The sequence below is a fragment of the Dromiciops gliroides genome, chromosome 1 (assembly GCF_019393635.1).
Source record: "Dromiciops gliroides isolate mDroGli1 chromosome 1, mDroGli1.pri, whole genome shotgun sequence".
NCBI lineage: Eukaryota > Metazoa > Chordata > Mammalia > Microbiotheria > Microbiotheriidae > Dromiciops > Dromiciops gliroides.
In genome coordinates, this window is record NC_057861.1 from 734,224,600 (window position 1) to 734,238,450 (window position 13,851).

Genomic DNA, 13,851 nt, shown 5'->3' on the forward strand with positions numbered 1-13,851 from the left:
CATCATCAAGCACATTTCCTGACCCTGGTTTTGAGGCATCGAAACTCACTCCATTTGCTTTGTTGAAAAGTTGTGAGTTTCCTTGGTTGTGTTGTTCCTACCCCTTGTAGCCACCTTAAGCCAATCTGGGTAAAGCATAATAGCATCCTATTTCTTTAAGTACTTCCTAGTCTTTTTTTTTATTGTAAAATACTCTTTAGCTCCCCATAGCATAGCAAGCACAGTCTAGTGGATAGAATTCCAGGGTTGGAGTCAAGAAAACTTGAGTTTAAATCCCACTTCTGATACTTACTAATGCATATTTATAAGCAAGTCACTTAAACCCTCACTAAGCTTCAGTTTCTTCTGTGAAAAGAGGAGGTGGAATTAGTCTCTGAAGTCCCCTTGAGTACTTAATCTATAATCTTATGATGAACCTCAAACATTGACAATCAACTGGGATATTATTTGATAATAAATGTGAGCCCATTGAAAGCATTCCATTCTGAGACCTAACTTGGGCAAATTTGTATCTCAATATTGCTAGCCTTAGATTCTCTCTTTTATTAGGATTTGGAACCATTTATTACTTTGATATCCAGTGAGACATCTATTCTCTTGGGACACACTCTTAAAGACTGACTTCCATTTTTTTCATGAATGTGATCTTATCTTGGGCCTTTAAAGGATGGAGCTTCTCCTATACAGAAGAAGACAGAGCCAGGGAAACAGGGAGTTGATTCTTAGTCATTGTCAGTGGGTGGCCACCTACACTGGTACCCTGTTTCCAGGATCACATAGCCACCACCAAGACAAAAGCTCTCAGATTTCTCTGCCTTGGAGATTAGCTGATGCTATCCAAGGCTGCTCATATTATATGTAAGCTTCATAATAACTGCACTGGAAGAAGTGTGACATCAACTTCCTGGGTCCCTGTAGTGCCCATAAAAATGGTGTGTGACTCATTTAACAAATAAGTCATTCATTCATTCAAGTGACCACTATTAATTCAAGTGACCACTATATGCAGCAAACCGACAAAGGTACAGAGAAGTAAGCAGAATTTACAGTTTCTTTCTTGATATCTTGAAGTTTCATTATTGAGTGAATTCTGAGAAGCCATCTTTAGAGCATATGTTAGACTGTTTTTCCCAATGTCTGAAAATAAATGCTAATTTTCAAGGCTGAGCTGCAACATTGGCCATGAAAAAAAAAAGATATAGGTTGCCAACGTGTAACCTGAGCAGTGACCGCTTCTGAGAAGATCTGCAGTCAGCTTTTTATGAAATGGTAGCTACTTGTTGATTGAGAAGAGAAAGAATACAGGACTTAAGTTTTTGTTCCAAAGACAGAGCAGGAGATGGAATAGAGGCAGAACTCAGAATTTTCCCCAATGAGATAGGTCTTTGTCAGGATTTACAAAATTTGGATCTGGAAGTAACCTAATAGTCTTAATGTCCCATAAAGTTCTCTCAAAATCCTATAAAGCAGGACTTTATAGTTTAGATTTTTAAGATTTGTCTCTATGAGTACTTGGAGCCATGATTTTATTAATGTGAATATTCTTCATCCAAACACACAGACATCAAACCATGCATATACTATCTCATTCTGAGGGACTCATCCACATCTTTGAAACAATTTTTCCAAAGAAGCTCCAGTCAACAGCCTGGAGGCATTCCTCTGAGTCTTTGAAAATTAAGTGGGTACCACTGGAGAACTCAGACTGTACTTTGGTACCAACACACTTACTCTTCTAATTATCCATATCCTGGAGGCTCATTGCTATAATATGCTTCCTTCTACTTGTATCCACAACATTTTCTCCATTGACCTTTAAGTTATGTGAAATTTGGACTCCTCAGTGTTCCAAGATTCATAGCCAATACCTTGCCTAATACCAATAGTCTTCCACTGGCTCACAGTACTGTGACCTGTCTACTTGGCAACCCCTGGAACCACCAGCATTCCTGCATTGGCACATCCTCTGGAAAATCTCTGGGGGGCTGCATCTTATAAATTCTATGCATACCATAGTCCATGGGCATATGTAAATGGTACAGATTAGTTCATGCTGAACTTCCCTTCCCTTAAAAATAAAGTTACATGGATTATAAAATTCAGTGAAACACCTGACTCTGATACTAACTACCTTTGTGATGTTTGGTAAGTAAATTCACCTTCTTTATCCTCCATTTCCTTATCTGTAAATGGGCAATACAATAGATGACCTTTGAGAGCCTTTCCGATTCTAAATCTATGATACCTTAAACCTAGTGTTCATTTGAAAGTGACCAAGGGAAGAATTTGACATAAGAAAGAAATTCCAGGGCAGCTAGGTGATACAGTGGATAGAGCACTGGCCCTGGAGTCAGGAGGACCTGAGTTCAAATCTGGCCTCAGACACTTTACACTTACTAGCTGTGTGACCCTGGGCAAGTAACTTAACCCCAATTGCTTCACAAAAAAAGAAAGAAAGAAAGAAATTCCCTGGGACTGCCATCAGTCTAACTTTTATGTTATGGACTAAACACCTTCTAGAAACCATTATTCTAGAGTATGCAGGATTAAAGCTGTCACTCCACTTTAATAAACCCCACAGTAAGAAATGAGAAATTTATGGAACATATGAATTAAGGATTTGTTTATATTACGAATGGTTCTATAGCAACATCCCTTTTAATAAGAGCTTTAGGGCATAAATCTTTGTTATATTCTGACCTCTACCCAAAGAACCAAAGGAGAGAGAGAGAGAGAGAGAGAGAGAGAGAGAGAGAGAGAGAGAGAGAGAGAGAAGGAAACAGAGAGGTAAGAAAGAGACAATTAAAAAAAAAAAACAACTAACAACCTTTAAAGCTAAAGTATTAGGAGCCCCTGACTAAGACACATCAATGAAAATGGAAAATTAAGAATACTTGCCTTTATAATATGGGTCAGAAGGAAAACAGAATTGAATTTAGCAAAATTCCTTTTATATTCATTCTTTGACTGACACGAATTTGGTTTTTGTTTTTGTTTTTGTTTTTCTTTCTTTCTTTCTTTCTTTTTTTTTGCAGGGCAATTGGGGTTAAGTGACTTGCCCAGGGTCACACAGCTAGTAAATGTTAAGTGTCTGAGGCCAGCGGGATTTGAACTCAGGTCCTCCTGACTCCAGGGCTAGTGCTCTATCCACTGCGCCATCTAGCTGCGCCCCCCTTGTTTTTGTTTTTGTTTTTGTTTTTGGTCTGACACACATTTGGATGGACCTATTGTAGAACTTTTTTACATTAGTGTGACAGAGAAAGGGAGAGACAAGAAAGAGAAACTGAGAGACAGAAAGTGAGACCTAGAGACAGAGGGAAAGACAGAGACAGATATAGAGAGACATAGACAGACACAGACAGACAGACAGAAAGATAGAGACCGAGAGACAGAGAAACCAAGAGACAGAGGCAGAAAGACAGTGGCCAAGAAGTGGGTATCTTGGATAAGCATTGTAAATGGAAAATTAGGCTCAAAATTTGCCAGGAAGAAGAAAGGTTGAATCACCTTGGAAAAAACTGCAAGTTCTTTTAATGATCCCAATCTTCTTTCTAAAACAAAGACTCATTTCTTCAACATCAATATTCTTCTGGTGGTATTGTATAACTCTGGGTCATGCAACACCAGTTTCCAAAGAATTGAAATTAAAAATCATCCAAAGGGTACTTGTTGCCTCTCTCAGTTTGACCTCCAATCTATTCATGTCTTTACTCAACTGTGGCAAGCAAAATTGGATACAACAGTCACAGTGGGCCTAGGTAGGCTATAATACACTATAAATATGTACTTTTTTGTGGGACAATGAGGGTTAAGTGACTTGTCCAGGGTCACACAGCTAGTAAGTGTCAAGTGTCTTAGGTCTAATTTGAACTCAGGTCCTCCTGAATACAGGGCCAGTGCTTTATTCACTGTGCCACCCAGGTGCCTTCTAAATATGTACTTTCAAAGAAGAAATGAAGGAAAGGATGTTATCAAAGGAATGCTCAAAACGAAGATCAGTTAGTCAAGTGGTGAGAACAAAGGATGATCCCTGAAAAGCCTCTGTGTTTCCCTGGCATTCTTGTGATGTCCAGTGAAAATGAAGAAGGTCACTTTCATGCTAGTTGGAACTTTTTTGGTGAACTCATGGGATAAGGATAAGAGTCAGGATGGGTTTGTGATTTGATATATTAATGGTAAAGCCCAGGTTGATGAGATCACAGATTCTTTTGATTATTTGAGTATTTTGCATTCATGTATTTGGAAATGGATGTAATGGGCCAACTGAGATGTACCACTTGGGAAAAGTTGTGGTCTTGGAGCATACATGGTGCCACATAGATTAGAATCTTCTTATCTAGTGTCTGAAACTATCCTGGAATGTCCTCCATTGTTCTAAAAATCTCTTCTGTTACCCTCTTCTGGTTCTCCTCCAGCTTATTGATGTCCTTGCTAGAATGTCATCCCCAAACTAAACACAAATAATCCAGAAGTAGTTGACCATAGTAGCATACAAAGTGAGCATCAAGAGCTTAGTCATGGAGATCATGTTTGTCATAAATATTGACTGATTGTATTAGCCTAGCATAAAATGTTGTTGACTCACACTGAGCTTGCAATTTAATAAAACCATCTTCCCCCCATTTTTTTTCAAATAAACATTTGGTTAGCTATGCCTTTCCCACTTGGTACTTGTTGATTTTTTTGAACCCTTGTCAGACTTTTCATTTATGTCTATTACATTTCATCTTATTGGATCTGACCTAGTCCCCTGGTCTGGCAGGGTTTTGGAAGATTCTGACTAAATTCCTATGTATGAGCTATCTTTCCCAGTTTTATGTCATCTACAAATTTGATAAGTATATCATCTATACATTTACCCAAATTATAGATCAAAGTGTTCAAAAGCACAGATCTATGACTCACTCCACTGGGGTCATCCTTCCATTAGTGATGACTTTTGCAGTCTGGCAATTTTATCAGTTCCAAATCTACCTAACCTCGCCATCATCTATTTCACATTTCTCTACCTTTTCCACAAGAACATGAGACACTTTATCAAATGTTTTGCCAAAACTAGATAAACTATATATAGAAAGGTTTAGAAGATGAGCCTGATATAGATCAAGGTTGATAAGTGGCCTAGGCTTTACTGACCATTCCTGTAGTTTTCCCCTCAGCCTACTGGAATAGTTCCAATATGTAAATGCACTATTCCAAACTCTTATAATCCAGGGGATAGGACAGGGGTGATATTTCTTAGTAATTAATAAAATTGGTTTGAATTTTACATTCTAATTTGTTAAATATCATTGATTAAATGAAAACATGAATTTCCATTCACAATGTTACTTATATCTTTGCATATATTAAATTCCTAAGTCTTCTGTGATTTTAAAGAATTAAAATTACTTAATATATAATTTGTGAACAAAATAATATGTCATAGACATAGATATGTGTTTACAATATTTAACTGTAAAAAAAAAGATTACAGCCAGACACTTAACTATAAAGGCAGGTTAGCTCTCTTCACTTCTACAAACAAAATTCTACCATTCAGTACTCTTAAGATACAAATTAAAGTATCTCAAGAATACTCAAGATTTCTCAAGATAATAGTTAAATTAAGTCTCTCAGGAAATTTAATCCTTTTTCTTCATTGTCTATTTAGTTATTACAGGGAATCATAGCTTCAGAATGTAATATAAGCTATTTTCTCACAGACTCTTTATAAAATTATTTTTTAAATTGTTTTCAATGACAATAATAGTTAAGAGAGTCTCTCTACACTTTCTTTCTCTGCCTTCTCCGTATTTTATCTCGTATATAAAAGATAAACCCACAAACACTTTCACTGACTCCACAGACAGAAGCACCTCGTAGTAATAGTTGCCAGTGTTAACTATAAACTGTCAGCCAAACATCCCACTTGGCTCTTAAAGATATAATAATCCTTTCTATATCTTTTCTAGGAGAAGCTTTAGAAATAGATGTTTAGGGGGCACCTAGGTGGCGCAGTGGATAGAGCACCAACCCTGGATTCAGGAGGACCTGAGTTCAAATCTGATCTCAGACACTTAACACTTACTAGCTGTGTGACCCTGGGCAAGTCACTTAACCCCCAATTGCCTCACTTAAAAAAAATAGCTATTTAAAAAATCTATGGCATTCTCCTGAATTATTAGCCTAGAAAGTCTGTCCAAAAAAAGTGGGAAAGTAAAGAAAAAGGGGAAGGGGAAAGGGAAGGGGAAGGGAAAGGGGAAGGGGAAGGGAAAGGGGAAGGGGGAGGGGAAGGGGAAGGGGGAGGGGAAGGGGGAGGGGGAGGGGAAGGGGGAGGGGAAGAGGGAGGGGAAGGGAGGGAAGGGGAAGGGGGAGGGGAGGGGAGGGGAGGGGAGGGAATAAACAGAGAAGGGGAAGAGAAGGGAATAAACAGGGAAGAGGAAGGGGAAGGGGAAAGCAAGGGAAGGCAAGGGAAGAGACAAAAAAGGCTAGTTGGGCATAGTCTGTTATTAATCAAGCCATAATGGCTCTTTGTGCTTGGTGCTTTTTTTTCTTTAGATTTTTGACTAACATCCTTTGAATAATATGTATGAGAAGTGTTTCCAGAATTAAAATTGAGTTGATTGGCTTCAAGTTTACAGACTCTATTCCCTTTTCTTTTTTGGCAAATTGAAATATATGTACTACCACATTCCCTGGCATCTCTTCCATTGTGCAGCATCTTTTAAGTGCTTCAGTAACGTTCTCATCCTCCATTATGTGATTGGTATCTGTATAACATGATCCCACATGTCATTCACAAGGTTCTCCAGTCATTTCTACTATGTATAGTATAATTCTATATGTCCTCCCTTCCTTGCAATCTCTTAAGCATCCTTTTCCTTTTTTTCTGCTGGGACTCCATGAACCCCAATAATATTTTGGCTCTTTCTTTCCATTGTCCCCCCCCAAGTGAACTGATGCCACTTGGAGGTTTTTTAATGTCCCATTGCTTTAGGGCTAGGTTGTCTACACTGCTTCCCCAGGCTAAATTTCTGCAAACATGTTTTCACTACAGAAGAAAAGAAGGTGTCTACATCTCTGATTCGTGAGCTGCCTGAGTGTGCTTCTTTTGGCAGTTTCCTGGCAAACATGTCAGCACAAGGCTTACCACATGCAACATTTCTGCAGAACTCCAGTATCTGCTCACAGGTCATCTTAGTTCACCAGAATGATTATTTCCAGCACCGCCATGAGGGCACTCTCGTTGTCTGCCCCTTTGGCAAGGGCTTTCTCCAAATCTGGTACTGGAATGTTATAAAAATAATGGCAATGAAATGTCTTTGTTAATCATTCATTGGCCTACATACTGTGCATGATGACTTCTGGGAAGTTTAATGTCTATTTGCAAATGAGCCTGGCCACTCTCGGGATCAATGAATCAATCAAAAAGCATTTATTAAGCATATACTATATGCCAGACACTGGGCTAAGTGTAGAAATATAAAGAAAAAGAAAAATATCCACTTCTCTGGGCAGGAAACAATATTGAGAGGCTCATTGCACATAAACCATTCATATAAAAGGACATAAAGATGGTAGAAGAATCACAAAATTTACTGTTGTTTAAGATGCTACCTTAGATCAGAAAAGCCAGTTGAATACCTATGTCCTTGAAAAAGGAATGGGAAAGCTGACCCATAAAACACACGGCCCAATGAATAGCTTTAACAATCATGGAAGACACACAGCTCTGCTCTAGATTGCTTAACCTCAATGCTTGGTATCCCACATACTTCATTCATGTATGATTGGATGTCTTTGTTGTCTCGATCCATCTTGATGAGGTCATTGATGACCTAATTCCTTTTCCTTTGGCTACAAATCCAGCATTGCTGGAGCTCCCATTGCCTTGGGTTCATCCTATTTATTAGCAGGTCATTCTTCAGAGCGATTTCCACTCTGCCATCTTGACTCACATCATTAGGAATGATAGCTCTTAGCTGCTTCTGGAAGAAGTGCTTCCAAATGGCTGCCATCATTCTTTCCTGGATGAGATCATCTAGGGATTTGAGCAAATGGGATGGTCAGTTATGGACCGTCCTGTTCCATTGATCAGGAGAGATCTGAGCTGCTTACCTGATGATCTAACAAAAAGCCCAAACAGATACTGTGGCCACTGCTGGAAAACTTAGAACTAACCCAACTGAAATACAAGGAAATGGCCCTGAAAACCTGGGTAGTCTAGATTCACTTGGGAATCTCCCTCTTCAATGCTGGGAAGCAACCCATATGTGAGCAGGCTTCAGAGTCCACAGCTTCTGGTAGCTAAGTGAGTATAGCATAGAACCTTGAGTCTGGGAGATGTGTTCAAATCAGGCCTCAGATACTTACTAGCTGTGTCACCCTAGGCAAGTAACTTAAACTTTGCCTACTTTGGTTTCCTTAGCCATAAAATGAGGATCATAATAGCACTTCCTTCAGAGGGTCATTGTAAAGATCAAATCAGATAATATATGTAAAACATGGAACATTGTGCCTGTCATATAGCTATATGTCTATATTAAAATTTTTTTTTATCTTTTTTTTTTCAGGGCAATGAGGGTTAAGTGACTTGCCCAGGGTCAAACAGCTAGTAAGGGTCAAGTGCCTGAGGCCAGATTTGAACTCAGGTCCTCCTGAATCCAAGGCCAGTGCTTTATCCACTGTGTCACCTAGCTGCCCCCTATATTTTGTTTTTTAAATTATTGTTACTAAACTGTATTTTCTAAAATTATTGCTACTTATACATTAATGGCTATTGCACCCATTTTGGCATTAATCATTTATTATTAATTGATATCATATATACCAGTAACAAACTCACCATGTGGCAGGTAACACAAGCAGGAGGAAAACCCCAGACCCATTGTATCTCTCAGAGAAACAACACGTGGTCTCAAGGCCTAAAAGGAAAAGTGTGAACCAAACAGCATTCTGAGCCAAGAGCACAAGGCAAGATGGCAACCCTCACATGGTCAAGGCTTTTTATTCTCTTTTGATAGAGGTAGGTCACTATACATTGATCAAAGCTAATTGGTTTGCATCATTCAATTCCATTGGTTGACATGGCCTGAAGGTTGACTGAATTAAAATGAGCTCTACCTGAAGATAACATAATAGGAGAGACCATCAGGCAAACAGTGAAGTCCAATCTTAGCTCATTTTAGCTTGACAAAAGAGTCTTTCTCCATTTCTTTTATTCACCTGGACTCATCCCAGGCAGGGGCTTAACTTTCTTGGGTGAGGGGGATAAAGCAACTAAAACTGGGTCTCTGGGTCACCAAGAAATTCATTATTAATAATTATTCTCTCTCTCTCTCTCTCTCTCTCTCTCTCTCTATATATATATATATATATATATGTATATATATATATATATGTGTGTGTGTGTGTGTGTGTGTGTGTCTTTACAAATATGCTATATAAATGGTAGTTCTTATTGTAATTATTCAATAACCTCAGAAAATTTGCAGGTTGTTCAGAGAAGTTGCCTGCCTTTTTGTTCTAGACCTGTCTATTTCCCCTGGCTCAGGAACATCCCCACTGACTTAGCCAAGATGTGAACTTTGTCATCATGACTCACAGGTAAGGAAAGTCTCTGAACTATGACAAAGCTCAATGGCTCGTGTCATTCATCTGTACCAGTGTCTCAAGATGGTAATAAAAAATTAATAGATGAGGAAGATTGACTAGAGTTGTGACTTCATTGATATGGGGAACTCCCAGATGAAGAAACTCTCTCTACCCATGTAAGCCAGCACTTTTTCTACAATTTAGTCTCAGAAAGCTGCCTAAAACACCAAGAGGTCAGGTGACTTTCCCAGGATCACACAGCTAGTATTTCCCTTTCCCCTCCTGTCCTTTCTCTCCTTTCTCCTTGATGAGTGAAATTTATTTCTGTACCGAACTCTGTGTGTATATGTGTGTGCCTCTGTGTGTGTGTGCACATGTGCATGTGTATGCAGTCTTCCTTTGACCAGTTCAGATGAGAACTAGGTTTAAATATCAGCTACTTCTCCCACCTCTTCCTGCTTGTTTGTACAAATTTCTACTTGTGGGGCAGCTAGGTGGAACACTAGATAGAGCACTGGCCCTGGAATCAGGAGGATTCAAATCTCACCTCAGGTACTTACTAGCTGTGTGACCCTCAGCATGTCACTTAACTCCAACTGCCTCAAACTTCTGGGGCCATTTCCAGTCATCCTGATCTATATCTCGCAACTGGACCCAGAAGACTCTGGAGCAGAGAGTGAGGTTGGTGACCTTGCACACCGTTCTCTGACTTAGACCCAATTCAGTTCAAGTCATGACATGACATCATGGTCTTCTTTGAGAATGAAGGACAAACAACAATTTCTATGTGTACATTAAAATTATGTGAGATAATTTTCTCTAACCTTCCACCCCCTTCCCCCCTGCCCTTGCCAATGTACTCCTGTTCCCCTCTCTTCATTATTTTAAGATAATCAAGACATAATAGAATCACTCCTAGGCCTTCTGTCCAATTAGACCCTCGATATGACCCCTGAGGATGATAATGGGGACATGTGTATCATCTTCCCATTGTAGAATATAAGCAATTTCTTTGTCCTATATAATTGTTCATTCATGTTTATCTTTTTTTTTTTTTTACATTTCACTTGACATCAGTGTGTATGCCTCAACGTTTCTATGTAGCTCTGGTCTTTTCATCAGGAACACTTGGAAATTGTTTATTTCATTAAAGATTCAGTAAAAAGGAATAGATTCCGTTTTTCTAGGTAAGTTATTTTCGGTTGGAAGCCTGGAATCGGCACAATTTTAGGCCCCTCTATGCTAGATTTGTTACATCTTCTTTCTCTGTTACAGAACCCCTCCCTGTACTCTTTAGGCCAAACTTGGTCTCCAGTATCCACAAATCTTTCTGTCTCCTTATGCCAACATGGGCTGGAAAAACAATTTATTGGTTTTCTCTTGGATTTCTCAATCAATATGAATCCTGGTCCATCTTCTGGATCTATTTGTAGGAGTGTTTTTCATAGAATGATGAAAGCTCCCTGAACCTTTGCCTGATACTCTGCCATCTTGGCTCTGCCCATGCTGTATAAATTTATCACCCAGTGCTCATCCTGATGGCTCTATCTATCAATCCCCAGGATGTTATCTTTCCTTCCTCAATGAGTTCAGTGCCTGACTCAGAGTCTCTCCACCCCAACTCTTATCTTTATATTGGTGACTTCCACATGCATATTGATGCTTCCTCCATTATCCTAACTTCCCTATCCCTCTATCTATTTAATCCTCATGATTCTCTCCTCCTCTACACCTCAGCTACACAGAGAAATGAACAAGCCATTGAGCTTGTCATCACCCACAGCTTTTACTTTCATGTGCATGAACTCTGAAATTCCTTTATCTGATTATAATATTTCATCATTCCAATTGTCCCTATATCTTATAACCACTAATCCTGTTGGTTTTTTTTTTTGTCCTAACCATGACCTCTATTCCCTCCCAGGACCCCATCAGTTCTTTCCTAGGCAGTCACTGGTTATACTCTCCTCTCTTCTTAACTCAACTCATTGGTGAACCAATTCAACTCAACACTATTCTCTACTCTCAAATCCCTTTGCCTCCTTATTTTATTGCTGAACATCTATTGCCCAATTCCAGCAGAAGTTTGCTAAAGAGCAAAGCTGGAGGATCCCACAATCCTCCTTCTTCATTACTATACACATGCTGCTGAATAAATTTAGCAAATATTGCTAAACTGGGTTACAAATTTACATTACAAAATCTCAATTACACCCTTGCTCTAACAAGGCAATCTGTTGTACCTCCCAATCATTTACTATCCCACTCCCCACAGTGGCTATTTCAAACTTTTTCTTCCTTTCTCAATTTTCACACCAGACTTTCCTCTGCCTACCCTCTCATCTGAGAACCTTGACTCCATCTTCACTGAAAAAGTTGAGGTCATTTGCTCAAAGTTCCCTTTTCACTCCTCCCCCTCATCTCCCTTGAGTCAGATCTCTTTCCCTACTCTCTTCTACTTCACTTCTCTCTAGAACAAAGAAATGAATCTTCTCCTTGTCATGGCAAACCCCTGTACATGCACACTTGAACCCATTAGCTTCTGTGTTTTCCGACAGGTTGTCCCACTATAATTTACACTCTTTTTCTAAAGTCAGTCTTTTCTTATTAACTGCCTCCTTCTCTGCAGCCTACAAACATTCTCATATTTCCTCCATCCTTAAATAAAAACACCCTCGGGGCAGCTAGGTGATGCAGTGGATAGAGCACCGGCCCTGGAGTCAGGAGGACCTGAGTTCAAATCCGGCCTCAGACACTTAACATTTGCTACTGTGTGACCTTGGGCAAGTCACTTAACCCCAATCACGTCACCCCCCAAAAAAATAAATAACAACAAAAAACCACCCTCTCTTGATCTGACTACTATTATCTAATATCTCTCCTCTCTCAGCTGAAGTATTTCCATATCTACACCAGGCACTTCCACTTACTCTCTTCTTACTGGATTCTATAACCTCTGCAATGTGGCTTCTGACCTCATCGTTCAATTAAAACTGCTCTCTACAAAGTTATCGGTAATTTCCTCATTATCAAATCCAATAGCTTTTCCCAGTCCTCATTCTCCTTAACCTCTTGATGAACATCTCTTTCTGGATACTCTCCTCTCCAATTTTTGGTCACACTGCTCTCTATAACTTCTCTTCTTGTCTGACCTCTCCGACTACTCCTCAGTCTCCCTTGTTACCTGTTCATCTATGGCACACCTAGGAGCCATGAGTGTCCCCTAAGGCTCTGTCCTGGACTCTCATCTCTGCCCACTCTATATTATCTTCCTTAGTGATCTTACCAGCTCACATGGGTTCAATGATCATGTTCATGTCAATGATTCCCATACCTAAATATCCATCACTAAGTTCTCTTCTGAGTTACAGCTCCTTCTCATCAACTTCACTTTTGACTTCTAGAATTGGTTGTTCTGTAGACATCTCAAGTTTCATCACCTTTAAAACAACTCATCCTTTACCTCCAATTGTCACCTCTTTCCAACTTGCCTATTATTGTTAAAGGAACCATAATGCTCCCAGTCACCCAAGTTTAAAACCTTGGTGTCCTTCTCCACTCCTCATTCACTTAGCCCTACATGTCCAATTTGTTTTCCTGTCATTTATACCTTTACAATATCTCTAATATAAGTCCCCATATGTGCACTCAGTCAGCATCCTTGGTCAGGCACTTATCGCCTATTATTTTTCCTGCCTCACCTCTCTCCTCATTCCAATCCAAACTCCACTCATCTACCAAAGTAATTTTTTTTCCCTCAATCATACATCCTTCTGTGTCATCGCTCCCTACTCAATAACCTCCAGTGTCTACCAATTACCTCCATGATCAAACATAAAGGGATTTTTTTTGGTCATTTAATGCTTTTTACAACCTGTCCTATACCTACCTTCACACTCTTCTTATACCTTAGACCCTTTACATACTCTTTGTTTTTTTTAGTGAGACAATTGGGGTTAAGCGACTTGCCCAGGGTCACACAGCTAGTAAGTGTTAAGTGTCTGAGGCCAGATTTGAACCCAGGTACTCCTGACTCCAGGGCCGTTGCTCTATCCACTGCACCACCTAGCTGCCCCCTACATACTCTTTGAATCCAGAGCCATTGGCCAATTTTTTGTTCCTAGAGCACAACACTCCAGTTCTCAACTCCATAGCTTTGTGATGATTGTTACCTGTGCCTAAAATGTGTTGCATGCTTAACTGGACTTCTTAGCTTCCCTGTCCTACTTCAAGACTCAATATGAAAGCCACATTCTGCAACAGCTCTTTTCTGCT

The 13,851-nt window shown here is 39.5% G+C and overlaps 1 pseudogene; it reads right to left on the bottom strand.

Annotated features, from left to right (window-relative positions):
- The window catches only part of LOC122753915, a 101,570-nt pseudogene that overhangs the window by 32,292 nt on the left and 55,427 nt on the right, over window positions 1-13,851 (bottom strand).